General features: G+C 61.7%; 1 pseudogene; it reads left to right on the top strand.

The window, feature by feature from the left end:
• The first annotated feature begins 574 nt into the window (after positions 1-574).
• On the top strand, positions 575-8391 carry LOC149119447 (sodium-dependent neutral amino acid transporter B(0)AT3-like; annotated as a pseudogene).
• Positions 8392-11415: the final 3024 nt, after the last annotated feature.

Consider the following 11415-nt stretch of genomic DNA (forward strand, 5'->3'; position numbering starts at 1 on the left):
GGGAAGCCACAGCCACCACACCACATGTGGCCAGGCAACAGCCTTTATCTGCTAACCCCATTGGGAACTGCATGGCATGGGGAGGTCAGGGGCTGCCAGGGTCCTGGATGGAGGGTGGGGGTCCCTGGTGATGAATGTTCTGGGTCTTGAGGTGTCCACACCCTCGACTCAGCTTCACAGGATGTGGCCACCTTGGCAAACTGAGGGTGGGGGAGGGGAGCAGGGACTTCTGACCCTAAAGAGTCTGCATTACCTCAACATCAAAACACTTGTTACAGATAAATAACTAAAAGCCAACTCACCGTGCCCCTGAGCATCCCCAACAGGAGCACACAGCTGTCGTGGGGACAGCTCTCTCTGTGGTGGTACCAGTCTGCAGCTGACATTGGACACACTCATGGGAAAGGGGCCAGGGATGCAGGCATGGCCAGGCCCCAGGTTACCAATTAACAGGGCTCCACCAGCTTTCCTTTAAATAAACCAGAGGATGTGACGGAGGGGACGCTCGGGCTCTAGGCCAGCAGAGGGTGCAGGTGCGGTGTGGTCTGGATGCTCCCAGAGACACTGGACCACTATGGCCCAGGACCTTGGCCCAGATCCAGCCTTGGGTGCATGGGAGGACGAGAGGCCCCAGTGGGACAACAAGCTCCAGTACATGCTCAGTTGTGTGGGGTTTGCTGTGGGGCTGGGGAACATCTGGAGGTGCCAGACCCACAGTGGAGGTGAGCCTGCCAGCCACATCTGGATACCCAAGGGACTGCCCTTCCCCACCCCTGACCTCTGGGCAGCACCACTGTCCCAAAAAGCCAGACATGTGGGGCCCCAGGAAGAGCCCAGCCTTGGCATCTGAGCCCTGGGGACTTCAGGGGCCTGCACATGGGGTCCCAGGCCAGCATGCAGCTTCATTCTCAGCGGTGCTGCCCCTCAGTGTGGAGCCAGTCTCCAGGGGGCGATCATCCTGGTGTCCATGTTCGTGGGGGCTGGTGTCTCCCAAGGCTCCTTGCAGGATGACAGGAGCCCTGGGCTCACCAGCAGTCACAGCACACAGATGCACCTGTGTGGCCCACACATGTGCACCAGCCAGGGGCTGCTGCCCTCAGGGCTGTCATTGCCCAAGTGCCCCCATGTGACGGCAGGCCTGGGACACACAACCCTCTCCAGTGAGGAACCTGGGGAGACTCCCCCAGGGGCCAGGGCCTCGGGGATGCAGAGGTCGGGGGACGGGGCTTCTCATCAGGGATGCAGGCGAGGGAGGAGTGGCCGCCCCAACATGCTGCTATGGCACTTGTTTCCAGATGCGGCAAGCATGGCCAAACATGCCGTAACATTCTGTCTTCTTACTCCCCGTTCCTCCCCGGGCTGCGCTGATGGGTGGTCTCACCCCAGCCACTCAGTGCCCATTGCCCATCACTCAGAATTTTGTAAAGAGTGCCCCCACATCTTGCACAGCCGCACTCACCCTCCTCGCTTCTGGGCAGTTCCAGGGTCTTCTGAGCTTGTGGCCCTTCCTCATCCTCATGCCAGCTCCTGTTCCAGGTGTCTGCTTGCCAGCTCCACCTGTCTACACTGGCTGTGCCCACTCTACCTGTCCACACTGGCTACACACACTCCTCCTGTCCACACTGGCCACATACACACTGTCCACACTGGCTGAACACACTCTGCCTATCCACCCTGGTTGCACACTCTGCCTGTCCACACTGGCCACATACACACTGTCCACACTGGCTGTGCACACTCCACCTGTCCACATTGGCTGCACCCACTCTGCCTGTCCACACTGGCCATGCCCACACTGCCTGTCCACACTGTCCACACTGTCAACACTGGTCGCACACACTCTGCCTGTCCACACTGGCTGCACATACTCCACCTGTACACACTGGCCATGCCCACTCTGCCTGTCCATACTGGCCACTTACACATCTTCCACACTAGCTGGGCACACTCCTGTCTACACTGGCCACACACACTCCGCCTATCCACACTGGCCGCTCAGACAGCCTCTGAATCTGCTCCACAGTGCTGCCCGGCTGGTTTATTCTCCCATGAGGCTGAGCATGCAGCCAGCAGCTACACCAACCACACCCAGCCAGAACCCAGGCTGGCCACTGGCAGCATGCCAGGTGCCCCAATGGGGAGCAGAGGGTGGCCACCCCGACCCCTGTGTCCTGACAGGGGCCTTTTTCATCCCCTACTTCATCACCCTGGTCTTTGAGGGGATCCCACTCTTCCACATCGAGCTCGCCATCGGCCAGCACCTGCACAGGGGCAGCATTGGGGTGTGGACAGCCATCTCCCCCTACCTGGGCAGTGAAGGCAGGCCACCCCCTTCTCAGCTCCCCAGGAGGACCTGCTCTGCACGTGGGTGGCACCGCTCCTCCCCTGCTGTGTGACACTTTGTCCTCGCTGTCTGCAGGGCTGGGCTGCCTCATGATGTCCTTCCTGGTCAGCCTGTACTACAACACCATCCTCACCTGGGTGCTGTAGTACTTCCTCAACTCCTTCCAGCACCCATTGCCCTGGAACCACTGCCTGCTGGAAGGCAACAGGATGGGTGAGGGCATGGCCAGTGTGGACAGGTGACCTCTCCTGTTCACTGGTCCCCGCTGGACCCAGGGACCACCCAGATCCCCATACGCTCACACACCAAGCCCTGGGCCTCCCTTCCCCATCTCAGCCTCAGAGCGAGGTGAGAGAGCACAGCTGGGCTGGAGGGTGGGGGCCGCTTCAGTGCGCTGGTGCCCGTGGCCCTGCTGGCTTTCGAGGCAGAGCGTGCACTGGGCCCGGGCCCTGTGGCCGGCCTGTGACGGGACTGCTGGCTGCAGGGTTCATGGCAGAGTGCCAGGGCAGCAGCGCCATGAGCTACTTCTGGTACCGGCAGATGCTGGACATCACTGCTGACATCAGCGACAGTGGCACTGTCCAGTAGCGGCTGCTCATCTGCTCGGTCATCTGCTGGGCTGTGGTGTATCTGTGCATCATCAGAGGCATTGAGACCACTGGGAAGGTGAGAGCAGCTTCCTCCAGCTCCAAGGCCCCCTCCCCATGCTGCCAGTGTTGGCTTGGCATGGGGGAGCAGGCACACTCGGGGCCCCATGGGCAGCTTCTCATCCTGGTGACAGTCTCTGCCCTGAACCGCACTCTGTGCCAAGGCAGCCATGCCGGCTCTCTTCTGGCGGCCACTGTGACTTCTCCCTGCCCCTCCATCTCGGTGGACAGTGCCTCTCATAGCCACTGCTCCACTGGGTCTGGCCTGAGGAGCCCCCACTCAGAGCCAGCACCTCCCTGGCGGCTCAGGTTTGCCTCTGCCTCCTGACTGTTCCCCGTCTGGTCCTCCTCCTCTGCTCTTTATGCCTCCACTCCGCCTCCTGTGTGGCAGAGGCACTGTCAGGCTTCTGACTCTTGCTGGATCCCAGAGCAGCACCAGGGAGGAGGGCACATGTAGCTCACGGTCTGGAGGTTCGGGCTCCGAGATGGGCAGCGCCTTCGGTTCAGGCAGCCGGGCGGCTGCAGGGTGGTGAGGGACCACCCTGGGAGAAGAGACACAGGGGACTCACAGCTCTCAGAACCCGTGCTCCCACTGGAACCACCCCTCGAGGCCCTGCCATGACCTCCCCCGACCCTGCCAAGCCACCAATGGGTGGGGTCTGCACCCAAATCCCCCTGCCAAGGCCATGCGCCCACTGGCTGGTACCGGATCTCAGGGCCTGTCACGGGCCGTCTTCAGGTGACACGTGTGCCCCACATGCAGTGGTCTGCATGCACTGTCCTCCAGGAACACCCCCCTTTTCCCTTCCACTCCTCTCTAAGCCTTGGCCATGTTCTTACACTTACTTAAAATATGTGATAGAGAGCAGACACTGGTTTCTCTCACAGGCGACTGGCGTCTAAGGGCCTTCCCTTGGGGCCGCTGGGGCACACGGGTGGGGGGTGTTGAACACTCATGGCATGGTCAGGGCTCCTCACACCCCCTGCCCCAGGGCGGCCCACACAATCCAGCAGCCACCAGCCTGAGCCTTTTCCCACGAGGCTCTGAGGACAGAGCCAGTGACCAGACCCTGTGGCTCTCACAGATCATCCTGTTAGGAATGCGCTGGGGAGGCCCTGTGGCTTTGGTCTGTGTGGGGATGTGGGGCCGGCCCTGGCCCACCGCTGACTGGGAGCCACCAGGACAGGGGAAAGAGGGGGCTGGGCTGAGAGCCTGAGGTGTGCACAGGAGGACCCAAGGCAGGATGAGGGGCAGCCTGGGGTGGGGGAGGGGGCCTGCCTGTCCTGAGTGCTGGTACCCACCTTAGCAGACCCATGGGTCCTGTGTGACCATACACCTTCAGAGCTTGACCCAAAGTGCCATGCCTGTGTGGTCACCTTGGGCCACATGAGTGGTCACAATGGGGCAAGGCCCCTCCCCCGCTCCTGCAGGGCCACTGTGCATCTGACCTGGCATCTCCTCCAGGCCATCTACTTCACGGCCCTATTCCCTTACTTGGTGCTGACCATCTTCCTCATCAGGGGCCTGATGCTGTCTGGTGTCACACACAGGCTCCGCTACCTTTTCACCCACAACATAAGTGGAGGGGGGCAGGGGGCACAGTGGGCAAGGGATGCGGGCCTCGGGGTCTCAGCAGGGTTGGGACAAGGACTTTGGTCTGGGGTGTGTGGACTGGTGCACCTGCAGGAAGTCCAGGTGCTGACAAGGTAGGAGTGTGGGGGAGGGGCTGGCAGGAATCAGCTGTCACCTGGGGCAGAAACGTCCAGCAGGTGTGGCACACAGGACCAAGGGGCTTCTACTCAGAGCCTGCAGCACTTCTAGACCATTCCATTGGTCCAGGATCCCAAGGGGGTTTTCAGGGCTGCTGACCACCACCAGGAGTCAGCTGCACACCTGGGCATGAGGCTGTCTCCCCAGACACCCAGCAGTAGGCAAATGGGGCAATGGGTGCAAACACCCCTGCCCAGGGGCCTCACATGGTTAAAGCCATGCGTGGGAGAGGATAGGGAGCATGCCCGGGTCAGAGTCAGCTCAGATCTGGTTCTAAGCCCCACCACCGAGTGCCAGCCACACTCTGCCGTGGGCCTGATGAAGCCACAGCTTGCTGGCTGCATCGCAGAACAGGGGAGCCGTGTCAACTACCACGCCAAGCAAGCTCCCTCCTGGCACAAAGTCCTGAATGGTTCTTGGAATCTGTACAGGTCACACCTGGTTATGGTGTGACCCAAAAGGACCAGGGAATGTTCTAGAACAGCATCTGCTGTGTTCATGTTTCAGAGGCAGATTCTCCAGAACCTGTGGGTGTGGATGGATGCAAGCCACCCAGATCTTCTCCCGGTCCCTGGCCTTCAGTGGACACATCGCCTTTGCCAGCTACAATCCATCCAGGTGGGCACCTGCCCCAGCTTGCTTGGCACCCTGGTGATGTGGTGCCAGCCAGCCAGGGCTGAGCTGGGGATGGTGCTGTGGGACCTGCTGGCCTGGGGTGGGCTCCACCTGGCTTGTCCGTTCCAGGAGCTGCTGTGTGTGCCCAGCCTGACTGGCCTGGGGCAGGTCTGGGGCCCACAGGGCACTCAGCACAGATCTGAGCCTTTCCACAAATGGTCAAGGAGTAGAATGAGGCAGTGGGGAGGGGCCCAGGCTCAGTGGGTGGGGGCCCTCCCGAGGCCCTGAGTGCTCCCGTGTGCAGGAACAACTGTGAGAAGGACACCATGGTCATCTCTCTGGTGAATAGCATGACCTCCCTGTATGCCTCTGTTGTCATCTTCTCCATCATGGGCTTCCAGGCCACCACAGACCATGGACAGTGCCTGGGCAGGTGAGGCTGGGCCACGCCATGGGCAGGGGCGGGGCAGGCATGCCAGTGTTCTGAGGACTCTCACTGGAAAAAGGGTCTCAGCAGATGAAACTCAGGTGTGGATGGAGCTGAGGTTGCCCTGGGGAATGTGGGCCCCGAGTAGGGGACAGCCACAGGGGGCAGGAGGGGTGCCCTCTGGAGCCTCTAGGGGGCTGCCACCTGACCCCGTGTGCCCGGGGCCTCTAGGATCACACGCACTATGCATGTCTCCACTCTGAGATATGCACAGTGCACAGCCCTAAGGCAGCCCCAGGAAGCCGATGCTGCCTAAGCAACCCTGAGGCCCTCCACCCGACCATCCAGACACGTCTCATTCAGGGAGTTGGGTGGGCTGCAGCCTCTGGCACAGGGAGCTCTGCCCCTGCAGAGTACACATCCCTGGAGGGGGCTTCAGGCACCCAGTGGGTGGGGCAGGGGTCCTGCTGAACCCGTCGGCACCCAGGATGGCCCCCACATGCAGAGCCAATGGGTGGTGCCTGTGCCAATCCCACACCATTCAGAGGGAGGAGGCAGAGGACAGGCCAGCCATGGCCAGTGCGGTAGGAGCCGGTGCCTCAGGAACACTGTGTGAGCGTGTGTGTGCTTCACACGTGTGTGTGTGTGCCTCATGTGCACCTGTGTGCCTCACATGTGTGTGCACCTCATTTGTGCTTCACTGTGTGAGCCTCACCTCAGCACCACCCTCACCAGTGCAAGAGGGGCTTCTCCAGCTCCTTCACCTGGACCCCAAGGACAGGGTCCTGTCACGTCCTAGCTGGATTCCCAGAGTTTCATAGAGCATAGCAAGTGGTGGCCATGCTGCACCATGCAAAGCTGCTTCTCTCTGTTCCAGGGCTCCCACTCCCAGGGTGTCTGCCGACACTGGTGAGGGAGTGCTGGGCTGGGGCTCCCACTCCGGTGGCTGTGCCCACACTGGGGGTGCTGGGCTGGGCTGGGCACCTGGGGCATCAGGATGAGGCTCGCACTTCCTGCCCTGGCTGCACTTGGCCCTTCTCTGCATGGCTGCGTGAGACCCTGCATCATACAAGGCACCAACATGGAGGGGATCATCACGCTGCTCCTGGATATGGGGGTCATCCCCACGGGGATCCCCAAGGAGGCCCTCACAGGTGAGTGCACAGCTCAGCCACAGGGATGCCTGCTGCCTCCTATACAGAGCTCAGGGGCCCTGGGCTAGCCCACTCCCCGAGGACAGCCCAACGGCTCCGGGCAGGACATGGGTGGACCTGCCCTGACCGTGGCCCACTGAGGCCAAGCTCTGACCCACCTCCGGCAGGTGAGGTGAGGTGGGGTGGGGGAAAGGGGCAGGTGCAGGCCTCCCACCCAGACCCTGCACCTCAGGGCTGGCCTGCCTAGCCTGCCTGCTCTCAGCCACCTGCTTCATGCTGCAGTCCAGAAGTTACTGGCTGGAGATCTTCAACAGCTATGCGGCCTCCTTCAACCTCATAGTCTTCACCTTCTTCAAGGTGGTGGGGGTCATCTACATCTACAGCCTGCGGCAGTGAGCTGAGGTCCACAGGAAACCTGGGGGGGTGGGGAGGGCCCCGCAGCGCCACTGAGCCCAAAGTCTGTGCAGGTTCTGTGATGACATTGTGTGGATGATAGGGCAGCAGCCAGGCCTCTACTGGCGGGTGGTGTGGCTCGTGGCCAGCCCCCTGCTCCTCCTGAGTGTCTTCCTGGCCTACCTCGTCCTGCTGGCCCAGAGGACACTGAGCTACCAGGCCTGGAACCCTCAGCACGTAGGTCCTCCCACAGGGATCAAGGGGCCGCAGTGACCTGCAGGGTGACCCTGGTAGGACCGGAGCCTCTCGAGGGCCTCAGAGCAGTGTCCAGACCCTGGAGACATCAGTCCTTCCAGCCCGCACTTTCCACATGGACAGCCAGCCAGGGAAGTGACAATTCTAGTGTCTGGGAGAGGTCAGGAGGCAGACTGGCAAAGGGTCACTCCCTGCCTGGTCCACACAGGGGACTATGTAACACCTGGCCTGGGCTGCCCCTCCAAGTGAGCACCAGAACCCCTCAGGGTCCACCTGGGGGAAGTGAGAATTTTCTGCTTTATCCTGGGGTCTCAGATCACACCTCACCTGTCCACAAGTGTTGGAGGCCAGTGGGTGGGGACCACATGCCCCTGCCTTCCCTGAGGGCTTCCACCCAGAGGGAGCCTCAAGCCCCAGCTCCCTCATCCCTGAGCACCCACCCAGGATGCTGCCCTCCTGTAGTCCCAGGGAGGACTGGGGCTGCCTCCGTGCACAGGTGGTCAGGTCATCCTCGCTCTGCTCAAGGCCTGGGGTCTGGAGCCAGAGGTCTGACCACTCCAGGCTGAGCTCTCTCTCACTTGTGCCCCCTGCAGGAGCAGTTCCCCTCCAGGCAGGAGAAACTCTACCCTGGCTGGGTGCAAGCCATCTGCATGCTCCTGTCCCTGCTGCCTGCTCTGTGGGTCCCGGGCATCTCACTGGCCCGGCTGGTGGCCAAGTGTAGGAGGCAGCAGCAGGATGAGTGGCTGGACAGCAGCCTGAGGCTGCAAGACAGCAGGGCCCACTGAGGGGCAGGGATGGCCGTGGGTGACCTCATCACACCCTGCCACCAACTCTGCAGGACCCTTGGCTCCCCATGTCTTGGGTCTGCTCTATCCAGGGTCCGCTCTGCCCTCAAATGGGAGGCAGAGTCCACCCAGGGGCACACCCAGTTCCTGGCTGCCATAGGAGTCCCTCTGTGACAGTGCTGCCCACACAGCCTCAAGCTGTGATGATGGACAAAGGGCAGGCATGCTGACGGCAGGCCAGGCCCTGCACAGCTTCCCTGCCAGGAATCCAGCCCCAGGCTGACCCCCAAGTCCAGCCCAGGATAGGGGGCAGGAGTCATCTGCACACATGTGAGGGGGACACACGGGTGCTGGGAGCCCAGCCAGGGAGGACTCTGGGAGACACCACCAGTGTCAGCACCCATGCTCAAGGGCAGAGGCTGCTGAAGTCAGATTTCCTACCGCGGGGCCTCTCGGCCACTCCCTCCAGGTCCCCAGCCGCCCTCCACCCACCAAGCACCCAGGCAGTCAGCCCCAACCTGCCCACCCCACCCCCACTTCCTTCTGACCACTGACCTCGGCCTCACACTGCCAGACCAGTACCACAGAGCCCCTAGCCTTTTCCCAGTGCCCTGCAGAAACACACAGCTGGCCACACCCGCTGTGGCACCTGGCAAGGCATGTGTGTGTTATCACTCAAGGAGCATCTGTGCTGGGGGCAGCTCTCGCCACCATGGGTGTGACCAAGGCCCAGCTGCAGAGGAGCTGAGAGCTAAACACCCACTCAGCCCCAGCGCTCCATGCACGTCTGAGCCCACAGTGGGGGAGGCTGGCACTTAGCCCTCCATCATGACACCCCCTCCCCACGCCATGCTGACAGGTGGCAGTGAGCATGGGGTGTCACACAGGGGAGCCCATACCACAGGGGGCATCCCAGGGCTCAGCCCCATCTTGCTAGCTTGGACATCACTGCTAACAGCAGCTCTGAGCAGACAGCCGAGGGGACGGGAGCTCGCGGGACCCACAGGCATCTGCCCACTCTCAGCTCTGCCCTGTGGTGTCCCTTTGGCCAGCCCCCCCCCCTCGTATGCTGTAGAGACCTCATGGTTCATGACCTGCCCTCTGCACAGTAGACAGTGCTGGCAGGGCCCCCACAGGGCTGGGAAGTGAGGGCAACGCTGTCCCGACACTGCCGTTGTGGCCTGCAAACCCTACCACTGCCCTGAATGGCTCCAGGGCTGCCCTTCCTGACCACACCTCACCTGGCCACCTTGTGCCCAGGAGCTTGGCCTGGAGGGGCCCTCAGGGGCTGGCGGTGGTGGTGTCAGAGCCCTGGTTCAGTGGCCAAAAGGGGAGGGGTGGGGTATGGGGACAGAGACCCAGTGGACACCCAGCCTCCAGAAAACTCAGCCATGGATGTGTGGACAGATGGACACTCATGTGAATGTGGACATGGCCCAGGGGCTGCAGAGGGCAATGGTCGACCAGCGTGACACCCCCATGGGCATGAGCCCTCCATGTGATATCCCTGACTGGCAGGGGCTGGCACAGGAGCAGATGCTGCCCTCATGTGGCCAAAACAGAGGAGTCCACAGAGGGCCCCTCCCTCCTGGACACCGTGTTCATGGGCAACAGCCCCTGGGGCAGACAGGGCCACCACCACCACAAGGTCACCCAATGGGGGACTACAGTTAGCACGACCAGGAGGGGGCACTGGGGAGCAGGGCACAGCCATCTTGTTTTTTGGGGGGCGCTATCCCTCACAGTCACAGCAGCCCCCACAGGTGACTGTAAGCCTGCCCCCTGGGGGTTCCGCCCCATCTCCCTCTCCCTGCCCCACCCCTGTCAGGAGCTGCTCACTGGGAAGGCCAGAGCTTGGGCAGCAAAGAGGCTGATGCCGTTTCACCTGTGGCGATCACGTGCCCACAAAGTGGCCACTCAACACTGTATCCCCTGTAGGTACTGGCTGGAGTCCTGGCTGCCCTGCTCCCACCCAGCTCCCTAATGGCCTTGGAAGGCAGCAGAGGATGCCCAAGCACCTGGGCCCCTGCTACCCATGTGGGAGACCCCGATGGAGCTCCTGGCTCAGTGTTGGCCATGGCAGCCACCAGGGGAGCAGGTGGATGGAAGCTCTCTCCCCCTCCCTGTCACTCTCAAATGAACCAATAAATCTGTGAATTATGAAAGCTCAGCTTTTCCAAGGTTTGGCAAACTCAGTGAAGCCTGAGAACCTGAGTGACAGTACAGCAGGGCCTGGGGTTCCCCATGGGCACAGCGGCTTAGTCACCAGGACGGTCTGGGGTCCCATGGGCACATTGGCTCAGTCACAGGATGGCCTGGGTTCCCCTGGGCATGTTGGCTTCGTCACCAGGAAGGTCTGGGGTTCCCGTGGGCACATCGGCTTAGTCACCAGGATGGTCTGGAGTCTTCCTGGGCACATCAGCTTAGTCACCTGGATGGTCTGGGGTGCCCTGGGCACATTGCCTCAGTCACAGGATGGCCTGGGTTCCCCTGGGCATGTTGGCTTAGTCACCAGGATGGTCTGGGGTCGCCGTGGGCATGTCGGCTTAGTCACCAGGACAGTCTGGGGTCCCCTGGGCACATCAGTTTAGTCACCAGGATGGTCTGGGGTCCCCTGGGCTTGTCGGCTTAGTCACCAGGACATCTTTTGAATGCAGCAGCAAAGGGGCACATCCTGTGGCATAAAACCCAGCACGAGGTGCCAGGAGCCCTGTCCAAGGTCCATGTCCATGACCCCATCTGTGACATCCCATTAGGTTCTAGAATTACTCACAGCAGCTGAAATGTCACACAGGTGCCTGCTCTGCCAGGCTTCAGGCTGCCCAAGCCACCCCTGTGGCTGAGGCCACTCCTTCACCAAATCCCCCCCAGCACTGCCCTTCCTGCTCTCAGTAGGGTCCTCAGGTCACATTAGGCCCCCTGTACGCTGGGGCCTGCCGGGGGAAGGGGGCTCCCTACTCATCCTCATCAGGCACTAGGCAGCGCCACGCTGCCTGACAGATACGTGGCTCTAGCACATGAACA

The sequence above is a fragment of the Oryctolagus cuniculus genome, chromosome Y (genome assembly GCF_051225735.1).
Source record: "Oryctolagus cuniculus isolate XC-2025 breed Fujian yellow rabbit chromosome Y, ASM5122573v1, whole genome shotgun sequence".
Lineage (NCBI taxonomy): Eukaryota > Metazoa > Chordata > Mammalia > Lagomorpha > Leporidae > Oryctolagus > Oryctolagus cuniculus.